Source organism: Centruroides vittatus, unplaced genomic scaffold, assembly GCF_030686945.1.
Source record: "Centruroides vittatus isolate TY-2023 unplaced genomic scaffold, ASM3068694v2 contig_272, whole genome shotgun sequence".
Lineage (NCBI taxonomy): Eukaryota > Metazoa > Arthropoda > Arachnida > Scorpiones > Buthidae > Centruroides > Centruroides vittatus.
In genome coordinates this window covers 580,482-595,687 of record NW_027121732.1, presented here as the reverse complement: position 1 = coordinate 595,687, position 15,206 = coordinate 580,482, and the positions used below count along the sequence as shown (strand labels likewise).

The window sequence follows — 15,206 nt, the reverse complement described above, 5'->3', positions numbered from 1 at the left end:
CCTTTCCATCTAAAAATTGATAAGAAAAAAAGGTCTTTCTTCTTTCAAAAAAGTGGGTTCTGTAGTGTTGCAAAGTAGATGCGAGTTGCATCCTATCTGGAAGGAAAATAAGATAAAAATGTTTCTTTAACAGTTTCCTCTTTTGGTAGAAAAGGGATTGAATGTTTTCGTCGGAATAGATGTCCACATCCCTAAGGTCGCTGTCTAACCTCAAAAGACACTTTTATCACTTGTCACCAGAAACATTGCCAGATTTTCTACTGGAAGTAATGATACCGAAAGTATCAAACTTTAGATACGATATTAAAGTATCCAGGCAAAATGTCTTTGTATTTAAAGTTAAAATGAACAAAAAAACAAATTAAGTCTTTGGTTAAAATGTTAAATTTCTGTTATAAGACGGTCCGGTTACAGAATAAAATTTTAATGGACAGAATCTTATTGTCGTAGTAGGATTTTATCGGTTATTTTTCTGTTTTGGTAGGATATTATCCGTTAGAATTCGATAGAAAATTTTGTCGGTTGGGATTTCGTCTTGTAGGATCCTACAGTGGCGCGTTATCCTATGGGCAAAAAGGGCAATTGCCTGGGGACACCACCCGAAACCAATCTTTTATAAGAGGATATTCTCCCGAAAAATTCCACCGAAGAAAAATGTGAACTCGGCACTGTAAATGGGAAACTCTAATTCAAATTTGCTTGGGCCCCGTGAAGCTATAAAGCACCATTTTGGTAGGATTCCGTCCCTAAAATTTTATATTTATAGGATTTTATTCGATAGGATTTTGTCTTGATTGGATGCTGTACTTTACGATTCTGTCTTCGTAGGATCCTCCTATCCGGTAGGATTTCTTATAATACGTCCGGTTTGAACCATTACCTTCGTTACAACATGACATTAAACTCCATATTTGCAAAATAAATAAGGCAATTTTATTATTTAAATAGCAAATAACGAAATTTATGTATATTGAATAAAAACTTTTAGTATTTTCAAGTCAATTAAATCGATTGTTTAAACTCAAAAGTGGCATGAAAACAATGAAGAAAATCGACACCGCAGTAATTTAAGTTGGCATGTTGTAATGGAATACAAAAATTCGAGAAGCTCTACAATTTTAAGCATTAAAATTATCGAATTTCTTGAATAAACCGTAATTTCTTAAAATATTTTATCCATCAAATACAGTAGAACCTCCAACAACGGACACCTCTAAATAGCAGCCATCTTTTATGTTCCGGTCAGTGGTCGTTGTTCAGAGGTTTGACTGTATTTAGGTTAATTACACGGGTGTTTTTTCTTTAACAAAACAATCTTTCTCCTTATTTTAAAACCAAAATAATTATTTTAATTTGTTTAAATGCCGTTTTGTTTCTATTGTATCAAGGACTTAACCTGTGGAATATTATTAAAATTGTTGTACTGTATATTTACGAAACGTGCTCCGTATTTATTATATATTTTTACATTGCACAATGTAAATAATCTTGTAACAAAGGTCAAAATTATTACAATAGTCATACACTTAAATGAGGTATCAGTACCTGATCTGCGTATAAGCCAAACAAGCTGCAATTTAGGGCCTCGTGTTATGAATCTGGAGCTTAGGGCCTCACGTTTACGGCCGATAGAGGAAAAGGTTGCAGTAAAAGTTCATCCCTGAGGCCCCGAGGATTTTATTTATATACTTTTATGACATTCGGATAGGGCCTTAGCCGAATTTATACAAAGTTACAGCTTATAGGGCCTTCGCGTTTTTATTTAGTGGAGAAGAAAAGCTTTCTTATAGTTCAAAATCATAAATCCATACTTGAGTGGTGCCTCACATTTGTATGGGTTCATCTTTCGTAGACCCTAATGCTATTTTATGAAATTATCTAATTGGAAAATCAAAAATATTTTAAATAGATAATTTTTATTCAATTTGAATCATTAAAATTACATAAAATTTCCTGGATTGTGTTGAAAATTAATATATTGATTGCTAACGCAGGCTTCATCTGTTTATAACAGGTGTTAGACGTCATATAAATATGAAATTCAATATGCCAATTTAAACACTAACAATTACATTGTAAAATAAATTATGGAAATTATAAAATAATAATTTAAGTCGAACCTGCTAACAACGGCCACTGACGGGAATATAAAAAATTTGCTGTTGTTTGGAGGTTAATTTGTATACATACAGGCTATCTTTGTTTAAAAGAGTCCTCGAAAGAAAATGGAGGTGTCCGTCGTTTAGAGGTTATATTGTATGCTTTTCTGTTCGAGAAAGTTTCCGCTGTTTGAAAGCTTTGTTTAAAAAAAAGAGCCCGAAAAGAAATGGCCGTTGTTAACAGGTTATTACTACTAGTATTTTTCTTCAAAAAGTTCCCGAAAATGGCCGTTGTCTGGAGGTTATTTTATATACATCTTTGGCCTAAAAAAATGTTCCTGAAAATTAGCTGTTGTTCGAAAAAGGTCCCGAAAAAAGAAAAATGGCCACCGTTTAGAGGTGGCCGTTATTGGAGGTTCTATTATATTTTGAATATCTGCACGATTTCATACAGGCGTAGAGTTTTTACAACGGAGGTATTGCATTTGTTACAGTCGAATACGCGCAATACCCAAAGATTAGAATAATAGAATAAATATAGAAAAGGAAAATGAAAGAAAATGAAGAAAAATGAAGCGAGAAAAATCGAAACAAGTGATGAAATCGAATCAACACAGAGTGAAACAAAACACAGAGCAAATAAATGACACTAAAAAAGTCCAATGCGTCATATACCATCAAGTAAAAGAAAGGAAGTAAGTGGCAGGTGCAAAAAGTAAGAAGTACAAAAAGATGACAGCTCTCTGGTATATGTATAATATTTGTTGGTATCATCTTACAATAGAAATCACTTCAATAATTCTTGCTGGTAAAATATGACCACAACACAATACAAATAACTTATATAGAGAGTTATATAAATTATTAGATTACATTGAAATTATAATACGAGAGTTATCTTGTAATAGAGCACCAGATGTTTTGTATAATTAATTAAAAAACGAAAGATAAATGAAGCAGTTTTTCAATTACAGTCGAACCTGTGAACAACGACCACTTATAGAAAACACGTTCCTGAAAAAATATCCGCTGTATAGAGGTGGTCGTTATGGGGGGGGTTCGACTCGATATACAATAGATTTACGTAAATTTAAAGATTATTATAAGAAAAATATGCGTTTTAACTTAGAAAAAAACATGAAAACTTGGCGTAATTTATTACACTTTACTACTCTTAAACACACGTAATCACATGATAAGAAAAAAGACAAACGGTATTTTTACAACAAAAGATAACTTAGACGTGAAATGGATAATCATCCCGTCTAGTTTAATCCATTTTGATAATAGTTGCTATACATATTTCTAGTTCGGAAGAGAAGGCAGATCGTATCCATAAACATAGCCATTACCTACAGCACGAGTCGTTATATCCGAATTGCTGTCGGTTCCACCTAAACAGTGTCATTACTTTTGTATTATATCATCCAACATGTTTTGTGGTGAGAAATGTACAGTTTCAGATGGTATCAGCACAAAGAAATCCAGACAAATAAAGGATATTTCTCCCTTTTTTTTTTATACTTCTTTCCTAAGAAATCTACTAAATTGAAAATATACTTTTATTTTTTCTAAAACAATTCGCGAAGAATAATTTATGTTATTGTGGTATATAAACTGAAGTACTTCACTCGATTTTTTATTACGGAAATCTATTACAGTTTCTTTTTTTTTTTTTTTTTGTCGTCTCTTTCTCATGCTGCAGAAATCGCTAGAAATCACGATTTTCTTTTGTTAATACCTCGATTTAAAGCAGCACGGATCGAAAGTGATAAAATTTTTACCTCAATTATTTAATTTACACCTCATTAAAGTGCGTGTTTATGTTTCTGCACACACTTGCAATTTGTTTACATTCTTTACAGGATTTTATAACTGCTTTTATGCACGATATTTTATTACGTTTATATGTTAACAGGATACACAACGATTGAGTTTTAAACATTTTATGCACCGTTCAATCAAAAGTAAATGATTAATAAATAAATTTATTAGAATAATTTATGGAGTAAACACGAATATATTATTTTAATTAATCGCATTTCGTGTAAAAGTCAGCATATTTCAGCACTTGATAAGTGTAAACAGTACACGAAAATCATGGTACTTTTTCGAGTTACTGTATGTAGTTTTTGCCATACTTTTCTCTTGACGATGTATTCCAGAACCCAATAATCATGTTTTATTGCAAGCATTCTTGTTTATTACATAAACTTTTGCCAAAAATTCTCACTTACGCATCTTTACACAACACTCAAAGCGCTAAACGTTTAACAATATTTTCTTTGTAAGAGATTTTTTTTATCTTATTTTTAAAATGTAATTTATTACGATTTCAACCATGATTAGACACACAATAAAGTATAGTGTGTGTGTAATACACTATAATAGGAATTGTTTTTTTTTTTCTTTTTTAACGCACAGAGTGACAAATCGTGATGGAGAGTCGTGTGCCAGAATTTTACATTATTTCCTCGAAGAATAAATGAAAAATTATTCGAGTAGATATAATATGTACTTGTCCAGCTCTACTTATACTTTTGTTATATTTTAAGTGTATTTTTCTGCCGACCTGAAATCTCTTAACCTTAATTTTCATCAATTTTCTTCATCTTTTTCCAGTGAGTCAGATTATTGCAATGTACTGTACAGTATATACTATGCAACCTATTTTTCTATTCTTATTCTTTCCTGTGCAGGATCACTCTGCGTGTGCCCCATTTTTTAGTGTGTTGTACGACTTTAGTTTACTTGAAATGAATAATTAGGGAGTTATTATAATCATCTTTCGGGTAATTTCTAGCTTGTAACGAAGGAAACTATCAGAAAACAATTTTCTTTATCGAACAACCTGTTCGATTTAATCCACGTCTTAAAGCTATCATTGATCGATAAAGCACATCTGTAACAATCACTTGAAGCTCTTTCTATCTATTAGGATGCTTCTGATATCACCCTTCTTGATTTGCTGGGAATAAAAATAAATAAAACCATTTTCCAGATTTCTTCCTCTCATTTATACATTGGTGGACCTACACTTTTGGTACCCCGAGGTTTAAACTGTTACGGAGACCCCCTCAGTCGTCTATTACGGAAGCCCATGTTTTGTTAATCTAGCCTATTAAGCCGTGCATCAACGAAAGAATCGAGGATCCGGATGCCAAAATTTAGACTACGAATAGATTCTGCTTGTTATTCTATTATTAAAATAGGCTTTATTTTAATAACAAATACTTAAAAAAACATTACGTTAATATCGTTGAAAGTTAACTCGTTAAGAAAAACGTTTCTCCAGTTGAAATTAAGATTTATTAGTTTTATAACAGATCCACCACCGTATTTATATAGTATTTTCCTCGTACGGTTAAATTATCTTTACCAATTGGCATTAAACAACACAGGAAGGACTTTTAAAACAACAATCATTATATCATGAATCAGTAATTTTAGTCATAGTTAAAAACAGAAAATGACCATAAAATTTTTAATTCTTTAAAATTTTCCTGGTTTTATTGTAATTTAACCAGCCAAAAAAAAAAAAAAGTATAGTGAAAGTGGTGAAGTGTCTATTTGTGTTGCGTATTTCGCAATTGAGAAGGGCCCATTATCTCGTATTCACTTTTATTTGAATTTTCCTATGAAAAAAAGGACCAATGTTTAGTGGTTATTTATATTTTTGTAAAAGGGAACCATTATAAGGTAGTGAGAACAGACTTGAAACCATTAAATCCTCCACTGCATCAAAGGTATTTTCAACCCAACAATAATAGGAAAAACTAAAAACAAGTTTAAATTAGGGATTTGTCTTCGTTCTAGCTTTGTATGGTTGATAATCGATTATATTCGATTACACATAAAGAAATAAAATAATAATAAAAAAAAAGATACGTGCCTTTTATTGAGTCGAGCTATTTTCGGCTTAAATTTGTCAATTTAAGAAAATCTTGTCAAGTGATACTTAAAATATCTATATCAATCGATTTACGAGGTTTTCAGCATAAAAAAATGTCAAAAATATTAAATAAAATCGAGCGATTTTATAATAATTTTAATTTATAAAGTAGGAGGTCGAGGAGGAAAGAGGAATCGATACATTTTAATACATTAAATTTGCTAGGAGCATAATGTAATTAAGAAGTAACATGAAGCATAACAAACAAATAATAATAGTAATAATAATAATTTACAGTTTAACAAAATAATATTAAAATATATTTTCAGAAATTAATTGAGGAAAATTAGAATTTATTAAAACAAAATTGAAAAGTTTAAAAGTTTTAATGAAACTAAATGAATCTGATAAATATTACAACAGAATAATACATTAGTCATAATTAAAGTTAGAAAATCAACTAAATTAATTAATTTATATATATATATATATATATAAAAGATAAGTAAGAATGATAAATTAGTTAATGGAAAAATTCATAAATAAATAAATAAATAAATTAAAATTGATAATTGGAGAGAGAATTTTTGTCTGTAATTTTAATTCGTCTTCTTACAAAAATTGTAAATTGTTATAATTAAATTAATTATTCTTGATTGTATGCGACATAATGAAGATTTATATTTTAAAATGAAGAGATGAACGTGATGTGCCTTTAGTAATTTAATCAGGGACATGTTCACGTTTTTAATTACGGCTAATAATTTACATATTGCTGACGTTGTAACTTCAAACTTTTATATATATTATTTTAAATGTTAGTAGAAACGTAAAATATGTGATGCGAAGAGCAAGTTTATCATTCTGTCGTCTAATTCGTAATCGTAATTATGTTTTATTTTATACAATTTCAACTTTTCTGTTTGTGTAAAGAGTACGGTGTCTGCGGAGTGTCGTGTCGTGTTTTCGTGATATTTCTACGTGCTTTAACTAAACTAATGCATTTGTAATTTACTTCAGTTCGTTAGAAAAGTATTAATGCAGTAAAACCTGTTTAAAACGGAACGTTCGAATCGGATCTTTCCGTTTTGTGGAGGTGGGTTCGTTGCTTGTTATCTGAGTTTTCTTCACGTATCTGAGGGCCAGTTTTCGATATAATTCCTCCCGAAAGGCACCCCGTTTTGGCAGATTGCCCGTGCCACATCCCATCAATCAAATCCAATCCGTTTTGTAGAGGTTGTGTTTGTATTAATTAACTCTTCTAGAAAGTTGAATTTGTATTGTCACGGCAACTTCTTTTTTACTGTTTCCACCCTGTGGGCATTAAGAGGGCTTTCTCTCGCGCCCGTTGTCACACCCGCATTATGGGCATGAGGTCCATAATAGGGGTGAGGGACGGGACTCGACATTACTGCCAAAACTTCTGGGATTGATTGCCCGTATTGGATCTCGGGTGCCCCAGAACCTCGGGTTATCCACCGTTGTCACAGCTCCTTTCCAAACAATGGAAGAACAATCCTAACAATAAAAAAATGGTCGACTGTTAACTTTCATCATCGAGAAGTCGAGCATAAATTTAGTATACTTAACTGCTGTTAAGCAGAAAAATTACGCTTTACACAGGTGTTTCTTCCCGCGTTAGACAGGTTTCCGACTTATAATCGCAGTTTACATAGTAAATGATCCCGTTACGAGTATTTAGGCAGGCTTCTGCTTTGTGCAGTGTCCGTTATAGACAAGTTATACTAAATTTCTCTATTACGTGTCGACCTATATTAATAATAAATTGTAAAATATTTTGTTTTCAAACTCTCCCATTCTTTATCTATGACTTCTTCAAGTAATTCGTGTGTAGAACGGTAGATAAATTCACTATTAAAGGATGAATGGATAATATTATACAATATCCTATTAACTACAATACTTTTTTTTACGTGATTCAGGTTTCTACGAATGCAATTTATGTTACAAAAGAAAGTATTTTAACAAGGTGAATTTTGCACGCTTCCATAAACATAACTGAATAAATTTTACATTTAAATAAGTAAATTCATGCTAAATCCCGAGTACAAATCGCTATTTGTTCAATGAATCTGCATCTTTACGAATTCCTCACATAATTTGAATATTTACCATTACCAAACTGGATTAAATCCATCAGAACGAATCAGAAATTCCAATTGAGAATACGGTTTACCGTACAATCTGATGATTAAAGCTATTGTATAGATTACACGCATTTTACAACAAGTTCTTTTTAATTTTTAATTAATCTTACTCAAGATTTTCTTAGAAAAATTTCGCTCTTGTCACGCTCTTGCTCCTCCTTATCGGGATTTTACCCGACTGTTTTTAACTACGATGAATAACTTTAAGTGTTGCAATTGAAAGTGCTTCTAAAACAAAACATGAGGCAACAATTCTAGCTAATTTTTAATGTTTTCATTAAATTAAAATAATAAAATTTTTGTTTTCTGCTGACTGATTGCCTAATTTTTACGAATAAAAAACTATGCAGCGAGTCGACAAAAACAAGAAGAAATCAGTGTTTTGTAAACATTAACCATAGATTTTTAATGTCTCAGACGTAATTTTTTAATGAATAAAATTAAAATTTAATTAAATTTATTCGAAATATCATTCTTAAATTATCTGACGAGTAATAATATTAATAAATTTTTAATATTTAAATTCATATAATCGTTTTCTCGTGAATGTCAACCATTAAGGCTTATCGTTACAAAACGAATTATTTATGCATAAAATTGAAATTAAATTAATGTAGATATAAATTTATATCTTTGTTTATGTATATTTTCAATATTTAATAAATTAAAAATAATATAATTTTAATATTTAAATAGAATTTAGCTGAAATACATTCGAAACGTACAGCACGAAAAAAAAAATTGTTTGCAGCTATCATTTGACGTTAAAAAACCCATAGTTTTTATGTATAAAATACAATATACATTCATTTAAACATACAATTACACAGTTTTAATGTCAAATAAGTTAAAAACAGTAAAAATTCAGTAGTGAATTATGTACCGTCGAGGCCCTTGGAACATAAACTCCACTATTGAATTTTCACTAATTTTTACCCCTTTTACACAAAGGTCCTTTATATAAAAGTGTTTATTTATATATTAAAAAGACAATAAAATCGTCACTGTTCTTACTGCGGTGCAAAACATATATATATATATATATATTTGTTTTGAACTCGAGACCATTTATATATAGGCCTGTATATAAATGGTCTGGAGAAGCCTCAAGCGTAATTCTTGAGGCCTCTCGAGACCATTTCGAGGCCCTAGTGCACTTATTGTGTAATCCACCACCGTAAAAATTTAACGTTTTAATGAGAATTTAGTCCAGGTATATATTTACAGTATGCGCCATTGAGATTTAGCGTTACGAAATGCATTCTTTTACCGTATAAAACTGAAATTAAATTAAATATATTCGTAAAAGTCACACATACAAATATATATAGCCTCGTCCCCAATCCCTAACGGAAGAACTATACAAACATTTCACGCAACAACGAACACAACGCATCAGACCAGAACATACAATGGACAGACGTGCGCCTTGCAACCTTGAGAGAAGTTAAGGTTTTTATTTCTTTGTTTTTTTTCTGCTTCTTCAGTGTTTTTTTTTTTCTTCTCCTTTAAAGAACGTTGAATCACGTCTATTTAAAGCTTTATCTTTTAAGAATAACGAGATTGGTCTAGACGATTGTGCAATATCGTCCCTTTGCAGTCGAGTCTGCAAAGAGCGTGGAGACTAGAAATTATTTACACCTTGAACTTGTTTAAAATAACAACCCTTACTCTTCGATTCTTATGAAATTATAGGTCTTAGCACATATATTTTTTAAATATATAATGGTTAAGTGATAAGATCTTGCACCATCCGGATAATAGCATGACGTTATCAACAGCATCTTCGTACACCTCCTATCTCTTAATGTTATACTGAACTCGATTGTTTGAGACGAGTTTAGAATTTATACATGATAGACAGGAGGATGTGGTATAAATATTTTAAGACTTTTCATACGCATCTGTCAAAATCTTCGATAGAATTAAATTTAAAATATTTATTCCTTTATTAAAATTCATTTTTAAAATAATGGTAGCCTTTTAGGCTACCATTATTTTAAAATAAATTTGAATAAAGGTGTAAAAATGTATGCAGAAATATTAGGAATTTCGTGTCTATTTATAAAAAAACAAAAAAATTAACTTTTTTATACGCGAAATTAACAATTTAACTGCATTTTCCACTAAAACAAATAACGGTTAAGCTGTATTATTTATAATAGAAACTTATGATTAGAGAGATAAGTAAAGCTCTCTAAATCATAGATAAGCTACCCTTAAGATTTAGCTAGGATCCGTTTATATCTACTAATGGACATGTCAAACCCTGAAAGTAGATTTATCTTTCCTTACATCTACGTCTTATTCCTTACAGATCAATAATATCTAAAAACATAAAATTTGAATTTTCTTAGATAGATAGAGAGAGAGAGCAGCATCATTTTTTCCCTTTCATTGTTAGCAAATTTATTAAGTAACCTTATTAAGTACGTCCCATTTTCATCTTTATTACACTTAATATATTAATAAGCTAATTAATCTTACATAAAAGAATGCGAAAATATCGGAATTTTCCATGTTTCCGCTCCAGAATTTACTCCCGAAAGATGATAAATTGTCCATTTTTAAGATAAGCAACTCTAGAATTTAAATTAGAATACGACTTTTTCTTACTTTTATGGGGATAATTTTTGCATTTTTAAATAAAAGAATAACAGTGCTAATATTAAATCTAGAAGTGTTGTTTATTGCAGTGTAACTTAATAAATTTGATGGCGTAGCTCGATGAAGGCAACGATTTCGGAGGGGAAGAGAACTCGATATGATTGTAAAAACGCTGCCAAATTGCATCTGAAAAGTTTTTTTATTGGAGGAAAAGTGGGAGACAAAGAAATTAAATTTTCTTTCCCGTAGAATGTACTCCGGAAGAAAACGTTTGAATGATTTCTCTAGAGATACACAACATAGTTCGGATGCCTAAAAATTCAATGTAGTTTTTTTTTTCTTTTCCTCCTTCGAGTAAACTCCCGTAATTCTCCAAGGATTCGTGATACACATTTACTATTTGTTCAACATCTATTTTATATTAAACATCAACAGATAGAAAGAGAAAGAAATATATTCCCTAAGAAAATATATTCTTCTACTCGCTCTTCCAATATATTTTTTTAAATATTAAATTCGAGTGTATCCTAGGATTTATGCTTACTAAATATGGGATAATATGTGGGAGAAAAATGGACAAACTTTTGGCATGGGGCCCATTATCCGTTAATGGAATCATTCTGTAGCCATTATGTTAAGGTCGAATCATTATGATTCGACCTTAACATAAGAATAGTTAAATAAAATATTATTAATTTGATTTTTTTTTTTTTTTGTTCGATTTATCTCGTAAATGTGCCGTTTTTAAAAGGGTCTAACACGAAAAAACTTTTGTTTCGGCCCTAAATTGTAAAATATAACAGGCCCTTTCTCTCGACCAAATGATACACGTGAAAATGCCAGGCCATAAGCTAAAATATTAAGGCTCTCTCCTCCAGACAATAATACACATAAATATGTGGGGCCCTAGGCCCTTTCCCTCTACCACACAATGATACACATAAAAATGTGAGACCCTAGGCCCTTCTCCCTTCAGACAATAATACACATAAAACTGTGGGGGCCCTAGCTGTAAAATATAACAGGCCCTTCCCCTCTACCAGACAATGATACACGTAAAAATGCGATTCCTTAAGCTATTGCCTCATAACACGAGGCCCTAAACAGTATCTTGTTTAGCTTACGACCAAACCGCAAAAAAAGGAGCTTATTTTATGAATTAAAATGCATTAAATTATATTAAAAAATAAGCTTTAGAACGTATAAAAAAATCATTCATGCAATCTAAAATTTATTATTATTATTATTATTTAAATAAAATAAAATAGACAGGGGAAAAAAAGCAAAATTTAATCTTTAAATTTGTTTCTATTACACGCGCCTGATTAACATATTTTTTTTATATTAAAAGTTATGCTTATGGAATCTGTTAACTATTCGAAATTAAAAAAAAAATAGGCCTATATATAATTAAAATTTGCATAAATTAGTAAAAATAAAAAATAATATTTCCCTCTTAAAAATAGAAGAATTAATGCTGATATAATGACGTTTATTCTCACTAAAACGGATCATAAATTATATAGGATATTATTCAAATTAGTTTAAAGAATGTTGAAATGTGCATAAATAAATACGAGATACAAGAATTATTAAAAAAAAAAAAAAAAAAGAGGAAATTTCATAACGTTTAAACTCCCTTTATAACGTCTACACAACCCTTTATTTACTGCCCTACTTGTCAATAAACACACGATTTGTTAATCTTTCACGAGAAAATGTATTGGAAAATATCCAACGTCAACGCTTCTAAATAGCTTAAAAAATAATAGAAGTTCTGCGTATACAAAGATGATTTTCCTGTATAAAATAGCCCTCGATATAACGTTAATCCCGATGAAATTCTTCTCTTTATTTCGTGAATAACGATTTTTAAAAAAAAAGAGGGAAAAAAACAAAAGATATAACCTTGATACGTAATTTGATGTCACGCTGCTTTAAACGAACGTCGAACAATGATGAGTGACGTAAAAAGTTACGACACAAACGTAATGACTATGTTACGCGGAGCGGAAAGATGAAATCGTACGTAAACTCCGAAACGGAGAATTTTAAAAATTTTATTTAAAAAATAATATAAATAAATTGTTTAATTTTATAACAATATCTTCTGTATTAAAAAAACACGTAAAGGTGACGTCACAGAAACACCTTTATATATCAATATATAAATGTTATATTTTATATATAAAATAATATACTTACTTCCAGATTTATTATAAGTGAATTACACTTAATTTTCGACGGGAGCAATAACAGGATCCATGCGAACACACTTAGTCTTCTCACAACAGTGATAGAATTCTGCACGTGACTACGCCACACGCCAAATCTCCTAGCGGTAAACAACCGCATTAAATTGTTTTATTATTGATCAGGTTTTTAAAAATTTTATAAAAATAAATATATAAAAACCTCGGTGGAATTGGTTTAAATTATGATAAATATTACTTTACTTATAATGCCGTATTGGAATTTGAGAGAGAAATACGACAACTGTTTTCTACCAATCACTCGGCTTCTTAGTACGCGGTTTGTTTGGCCCACTTCTCATTTTAATCGATAGAAAATAAGGTTTTTCTTAAAATATAATTTATGTAATAGAAGGCCACAATAAGGCAGCGCAATACGCTGATAATGATAGGGAAACTGTTCCCCATTTAGGTGTTGTATAGGCCTACACGTGCCTCGATCAGGTGCGAACCCGCGACCGGTGTTTAGTGTATTTCGGTCACACAAATGGAATAAACGTGTAATGTAAATCAGTAAACAAAAGAAAACTGTGATTGGTGGAAAACGGGTAACGACGTCGTTGTATTCATCTCAAGTAAGGCCTCACAGGTTACCATCATTGGTATACCCTCGATATAGTGTAACATTACATACTAATTGAGTATACATTAAGTTTATATGGCTACTGGTTTTCATAGAAGGCTTATAGGCGCTAGTAACTTACTAAATAAACATTTTAAAACTACCTAAATTAAAGCGATCATTGTTGTAACAGCTGTTTGATTAGTTACATTATAACAGCTATGTGAACTTACTTAACAACGAGTTAATTTAAACAAGTTTAGTGCCGTGTATGCTCTTCTACACCTACTTTCGTGCCTGAAACCTCTCTATAAAGGACAAAAAGTGAATGTAAACAGAAAGCACTCGACGTGAGGCTTTCTCCTTTCATCACTTTACTCACTTGAAATTAAAAATAAATTAATTTTCTAGATTATTATAATATAGATTCTTATACAGTTTGGGCCTTAATAAGATCACTCTCTCGTAGGCCCTACAGCTCGTATTCTTCCCCCTTTAAATCTATTATTATTTAATAGAAGGAAGGGCCTCTTGTGTGTTAAAATTTAAGGCCACATCAAATATCCGAATGGCTCTGCAAGATTTGTAGAGTAATAAAACTAAAAATTTTTCCAACTCGACAACTAAAATGTAGAGAGAAAATACTTTCAAACATTAAATTTTTGGTGTTTGTTTGATCATAAAATAAAACGAAAGATATTCCTTCCATTTTTCTGCTTAAAATCACCATATTTTTAAATATTTTCTCACGGATTTATTTGTTTATCTCGGGTTATAGATCAATTGTTCGTTACAGAATTATCCCTGAAAATAACAATACAGGGCCTATATATATATATACACACACACACACACATTCATGAATTTTATTTTTAAACATTTTACCTTCGAAATATACGCATTTTTCTCGTGTTTATATATAATCTATTCCCTCTCTGTATTCTACAATATCAAATTTCCTTCCTCGATGTAACGTATACAGTTATTGAAATGCTTTTCTTCTATTACATAAACACGGAACCAAGGACGTACTGTACAATGATTTAATTTATAAATGTTTTTAATTTATGTACAGACATCCGAACGTTCGCATCAACATTCTTCAATCGTCTGCCCAGGATGACGCCATCAAGAAAGGGAAATAAATAGAATGCACTCATCTCTTATTGGACATGATGTCGTCAACAAGGTAAAAAGAAAGTCAAATACCTCGTCCATATCGATATTTCTGCCATTTTTTTTTTTAAATTTCCGTACCCCAAAACAGCTTTTATTCTTTTATATTCTTAAATAAAAATAATTTTATGAAGTTTTCTTATATTTTTATAAGTTTAAAGTGTTTTAAACTCATCCAGACTTGATGGAATATTGACTGATTTGAATTAATTCCGACTGGAAATTCAATTCTGTCTTTGGACTTTATACGTTATTCGAGTGAAATTATATTCTTCAAAGTCTTCTTTATAGCGTTGTTTCAAAATAATAACAATAATAAAACATATACATGTATATATTCAATTTTAAACTTGGAACATTTTCAAATTCTTCATAGTTTTTTTTAAGTAAAATAGCAAAAATAATTGATGAAAAACTCTTCTACATTTTAATAAATAAATTATATATATT

General features: G+C 30.5%; 1 protein-coding gene across 1 annotated transcript in view; it reads right to left on the bottom strand.

Moving 5' to 3' along the window:
• The window catches only part of LOC136971774 (uncharacterized), a 37,970-nt gene extending 24,918 nt beyond the window's left edge, over window positions 1-13,052 (bottom strand). Inside the window, exon 1 of the mRNA XM_067266270.1 lies at window positions 12,972-13,052. The gene's annotated coding sequence lies outside the window, so the exon portion shown is untranslated. The remainder of the gene's footprint in view (window positions 1-12,971) is intronic.
• Between the last annotated feature and the right edge of the window lie 2,154 nt (window positions 13,053-15,206).